This window comes from Papio anubis, chromosome X, assembly GCF_008728515.1.
Source record: "Papio anubis isolate 15944 chromosome X, Panubis1.0, whole genome shotgun sequence".
NCBI lineage: Eukaryota > Metazoa > Chordata > Mammalia > Primates > Cercopithecidae > Papio > Papio anubis.
In genome coordinates this window covers 95,068,223-95,074,222 of record NC_044996.1, presented here as the reverse complement: position 1 = coordinate 95,074,222, position 6,000 = coordinate 95,068,223, and the positions used below count along the sequence as shown (strand labels likewise).

Sequence of the window (6,000 nt, the reverse complement as noted above, 5' to 3'; positions counted from 1 at the left end):
GGGAACATCACACACCGGGGCCTATCACGGGGAGGGGGGAGGGGGGAGGGATTGCATTGGGAGTTATACCTGATGTAAATGACGAGTTGATGGGTGCTGACGAGTTGATGGGTGCGGCACACCAACATGGCACAAGTATACATATGTAACAAACCTGCACGTTATGCACATGCACCCTAGAACTTAAAGTATATAAAAAAAAAATTCTTTACAGTGTAACTTTAAAAAAAAAGGGGGGGGGGCTTAGGCCTTCTTTGGGAAAAGAGACACTTGTACCTGTAGAAACCACCTTCATCCCATACCTGAGGAGGCTCTAGCCTACTCATGATCTTTACTTCCTGACTGGCTATTCTATGGACTTTGGACTTACATAGCCAGCCCCCACAATTATGTAAGCCAGTCCCTTGAATGTGTATGTGTGTATATATGTGTATCTCCTGCTGGTTTTGTTTATTTGATTAAACCCTGAGTAATAGAAAAATCAATGTATTTTCTTAATTAGAAAAAGAATAGAAAAGAAAAAGGTTGTTTTCTCCTGTCTTTTTTTTTTTTTTGAGACGGAGTCTTGCTCTGTTGCCTAGGCTAGAGGGCAGTGGCACGATCTCGGCTCACTGCAAGCTCCACCTCCCGGGTTCAAGCAATTCTCTTGCCTTAGCCTCCCGAGTAGCTGGGATTACAAGCGCCTGCCACTGTGCCCAGCTAATTTTTGTATTTTTAGTAGAGATGGGGCTTCACTATCTTGGCCAGGCAGGTCTCGAACTCCTGACCTCGTGATCTGCCCGCCTCAGCCTCCCAAAGTGCTGGTATTACAGGTGTGAGCCACCGCTCCCGACCCTGTATGTCTCTTTTTAAGAGTAAGGAAACCATTTCCAGAAGTCTCCTGCCCTCAAATTCTATTTCTAAATACATTTTTTAACCCTGAGTAACATCTTAGTCCACTTCAGATATTAGTAATAGACTTTTACCATTTTCCATCCACTAAAAAGTCAACTCCTTTATTTGTGCCTTTCAAACAGCTCTAACCTATGTTGGATGATGAGGAAATGATGGGAACAAAGTTTTCGTATTGGTCTTTGTGACCCAAATGAGATAGATTTTCCCAAACCTGCTGGCTGGGCATCATGTTAGATTCTAAGATGCAAAAATGAACAAGCTTCATGCTGGGTTTGTGATGTTTGCTAAGAGACAGAAAAGAAAAAAGAAGCTACAGCAAAGGGTATATGTGCTCTCTGAGATACAAGAAATACAGAGTGCTTTGAGATAGCACAGGATGGAAATCCCTGCTAGTTTACGGTGGCCTCTTGGAGGAAGAGATTTATCAGCTGAGACTTGAAGGGACATTAAAAAGACAGCCAAGTGGAAAGGGGAGGGCAAGTTTTCCAGTTAGTGGGAACAGTATATCTGAGGCCCTGAACAAGTCAGAGAAAGCTTGATTCACATGAAGAACAGATTTCTCTCCTAGCTCTGACAATAATATATTGAGCTTATTTGCTAATACAGCATCCCTGCCTCTCCATATACACACTGTATCATGAGAAACTTGTTTTATTCATTTGAATGTTGAATTTCCTAATCTAGGAATGGGAACTAGGGAGCTAGGGATGTAAGATCCTGGGGCAGGATGGGGACTTTTTAATCTATACCTTTTGTTATTTGCTGATTTTAAAATATTCTGTGAAAGTATTACATAATTTAAAAATTAAATATGTGGTCGCATGCGGTGGCTTACGCCTGTAATCCCAGCACTTTGGGAGGCTGAGACGGGCGGATCACGAGGTCAGGAGATTGAGACCATCCCAGCTAACATGGTGAAACCCCGTCTCTACTAAAAATACAAAAAAATAGCCAGGCGTGGTGGCAGGTGCCTGTAGTCCCAGCTACTCGGGAGGCTGAGGCAGGAGAATGGTGTGAACCCGGGAGGCCGAGGTCGCAGTGAGCCTAGATCACGCCACTGCACCCCCCCGGGGGTGAAAGGGCGAGATCCAGAAAAAAAAAAAAAAAAAAAAAAAAAAAAAAATTAAATGTGGAATTAATCAAATGGTAGCAAATCCCAAACATTACAACACACACATAAAATAGGGAAATGTATCATTTGTAATACCATCATTCAGAGATGTTCAGTCAACAATTTTTATGTGTTTATATATCTTTCTAAACTTCTAACTATGCATTTGCATGTACACACACACATCTCTATTTCAAAAGCTGCTTTTCTCATTTGACCTTAGAAGATGAATATAATTTTAATGTCAATATATGGTTGCATCACCATTTCTAATATCTCCATGATACTCAATTTCATGGATATAGAATAATTCTTTTAACCATTGCACACTTTGATAAATACTTAGGTTTTTTTCTGGTTGTCTGTGGTTACAGTGCTAATTCAGAAGAGCAAGGTACAGAATAGTTTGTACAGTGTGCTACCATTTAGGTAAAAATGGATTGGGAATCTATTGATCAATATACTTATTCACTTGGGAAGTTACTGAATTCTTTACCAAGTGAATGTTAGAAACTATTTTTAGAATTTCACAAAAATTTAAATGAAGATTTATTCCCACAGGAGTGTGCTATACTAGAAATAACCTATAAAACCCTTTTCACAGAGAAGTCAATCCTCTTCAACCCCTCCACTCTTCTCCACCTCCAGTCCTTGACCACCAACCAGATAATTTTTTTTTTTAAAACAGATTCTCCAACCTGTCCCTTTGCCATCCTCTGCCCTGTAACCTCCTGTACTTTTTTTTTTTTTTTTCATGAATAACCTATCATTACCAATCATCACTCTAAGGGGGACAGCCCTTTTCCGTGCACACACTGTTCAGTGCCCAGGGCCCGGGTGTTTTGAGGATTCCAAGAAGCAGTGATTTATTTTGCATGTAGTAGAAATAATTAGGCCATTACACCCAGCATACAGGGAAACCCACCTTCCTTTCACGTCCTGCACCCCTACTTGCCTTAAGAATAAATTTGGGACCCAATTTTCCTAATAGTCCCTTTATTAGTAACCTGACAACCGTGACATTTTGTTTCCAGAAAAACGAACCTCCACTCTCTGGAAAATCACCTCCATTTTCCAGAAAGCCTCCTGCAACCGCAGCCACTCTAGCATGTCAAGAAGACTCTTCTCTGTGGTTTTAACCCCATCTCTCCTAGGGTGGCCATTTATTTTAATGTTGTGGCCAAAGAATGTCAAAGGAGCAGCTGGATTTAGGAGTGCGTGATATTCCATAGCAAAGATTTGATGGACTGGAGAGGGAAAAGGGAAGGAGAGAGAAGGGGAAGGAAAGAGAACGGTTTAATAGCAGAAAGTGTTGTGTAGGGTTTTCTGGGGCATGTTTTTAAAATCCTATCTGTATTTCCGTATAAAATATGACTTTCTGTCTTTTTTTTTTTTTTTTTTCCACAAATGGAGAGGCAATAGTGTACTGTACTGGGTTAAAATAATGGGTACTAGGGCCAGACCTATGCCTGGATTCAAATCTCAGCACCACCATTTAGTAGCTGTTTAAGTTGACTGAGGTCCCTTGGTTTCCTCAAGTGTGATATTGAGAAAATAATAGTACCTGCATTATAAGTGTTGAAGCGAACTAAATATGGCCTGAGAAGGACTCCGTACTTCTATATTTGAGTCCTTGTGGACAAACTGTAACCTAACTTAATAGGTAGACAAGATTGAAAACCTAATTTATGATTATGCCCTGTAACAATAGCTGAGTCATGGCCAATCCCAACAGGCATACTTCAACCACTCATAGACTGCTAAGTGTTCAAATTGTGTTCAATTAAGCAAACGCGGAGCTGTAACCAATCCAGTTGTTTTGGTACTTCACTTCCAATTTCTGTATGACACTTCCCTTTTTTTTTTTTTTTTTTTTTTGCTATAAATCTTCTTCCACCATGTGGCTGCACTGGAGTCTCTCTGAATCTGCTGTGATTCTGGGGACTGCCTGATTCGCGAATCATTCATTGCTCAATTAAACTCCTTTAAATTGAATTCAGCTGAAGTCTTTCTTTTACCATAAGGTTGCTGTGAGAGGCTAGGCACTGTGACTCACGTCTTAATACCAGTACTTTGGGAGGCCGAGGGGGGCGGATCACTTGAGGTCAGGGGTTAGAGACCAGCCTGGCCAACATGGCGAAACCCCGTCTCTACTAAAAATACAAAAATTAGCCGGGCGTGGTGGTACATGCGCCTGTAATCCCAGCTACTTGGAGCCTTAGGCAGAAGAATTGCTTGAACCCGGGAGGCAGAGGTTGCAGTGAGCCCGGGAGGCACAGGTTACAGTGAGCCGAAATCACACCATTGCACTCTTGCCCGGGCGAGAGTGAGACTCCGTCTCAGAAAAAAAAAAAAAAAAAAGATTGCTGTCAGAATTAAGTCAGTGCATAACAAATACTTCAAATAGTGCTGGCACATCTTAAGTGTTCAATAAGTGTTTGTATCAATGTTTCTGTGTAAGTCAATTCACAGTCAGTTGGTTTAAAATCAGTGTTCAAAGGTTTCAGACATCCCTGTTTGCTTGGCACGTGCCTTCTAGATTGGAAACAACTATTTCCGGCGTTGAATTTTTATGAGACCCTCTTACTGTACCTTGAAGTTTTATGAGACCCTCTTACTGTACCATGTGTATGTGTGTGTGCATACTTATGTGTGTCCATCTAGTCTGCCTCAAATTAATGCACATGGTTAAATTTAAAAAAATTATTTCTGGATTTCTGGCCTGGATCTGTCTGGTAGCTAATTATTTCAATAACATTTCCACACTCCAGTATAATACTTAGAAAAGTAGTGAACCTTGGATTCCAACTTCAGTGAAGTGGAGTAGGTACTGGGAAACAGGACAACATTGTTCTTTTTTTTTTCTTTTTCTTTTTTTTTTTTTTGAGACAGAGTCTTGCTCTGTCGCCCAGGCTGGAGTGCAGTGGCACCATCTCGGCTCACTGCAGCCTCTGCCTCCTGAGTTCAAGTGATTCTCCTGTCTCAGCCTCCCGAGTAGCTGGGATTACAGGTGCCCACCACCACTCCCTGCCAATTTTTGTAGTTTTAGTAGGGACAGGGTTTCCCCATGTTGGCCAGGATGGTCTTGAACTGACCTCAGGTGATTCGCCCACCTCAGCCTCCCAAAGTGCTGGGATTACAGGCATGAGCCACCACCCCCAGTCAACATTGTTCTTTAAAAGTACATTTTATGCCTAACTACTGATTTTGGTTTGCATTTTTCCCTTTGGATACAAGAGATTATTTTGTTTAGAAAGCAAGCTTTCATGACTTTGTTCCAGTAAAAGAGAAAGAGATAAAGATTTTAAATGCAATGTATCAAAAAGTAGTGGTCATCAGCATTATTCTCAAAGAAGCTATTGTGAAGAATGGAGGGTGGGGAGATGTCACAATGCTTAAAATTGTTTTAAAATTCTAGCTCAAGGACTTAGATATCGGGAAAGAAGTCATGTTGCCCCCAAAAGAATCACAGGAAGGAGGAGGAGCCATCTGCTATAGACTTGTATAAGGAGATTATTTTTCAAATTAGCTTTTAATATTGGGAAAGTTAAATATGTATTTTTTTAAATTATTTAAAAGTGGGAAATATTTCATTATGCTGCTAAGCACCATTTTTTTGTCATGTAGTTAATTTGAGTGCAATGGACCATTTTCCATTTCACTGTATGTATATAAAGATTCAGGTTTGAGTAATAACAATAATTTAATTGTGTTAGGGTTGCTGAGATACATTAATAGATATATTTATTCCTGAGATAATCATCTACCTCCAGTACAACTTTTGCTGAAAAATACAAGCACCTCACAGGGCATAGCATCTCTGCAATGTATTCTTCATTAAAGCTAAGAAGATCTCTGAAACCAACAACATTGGGTTTTATCGTTTCAAATTTCCATTGATAAAGATGGAGTTTGCAGCCTGATCAATAAATGAGAGACACTATAAGAGAGAGTTGAGTACCTGACAGAGGTGAAACACTTGGGAAACAGCTGTT

General features: G+C 40.5%; 1 long non-coding RNA gene across 1 annotated transcript in view; it reads left to right on the top strand.

Moving 5' to 3' along the window:
* Positions 1 to 6,000, top strand: part of LOC110742206 — a 43,816-nt gene that overhangs the window by 3,283 nt on the left and 34,533 nt on the right. The window lies entirely within an intron of this gene.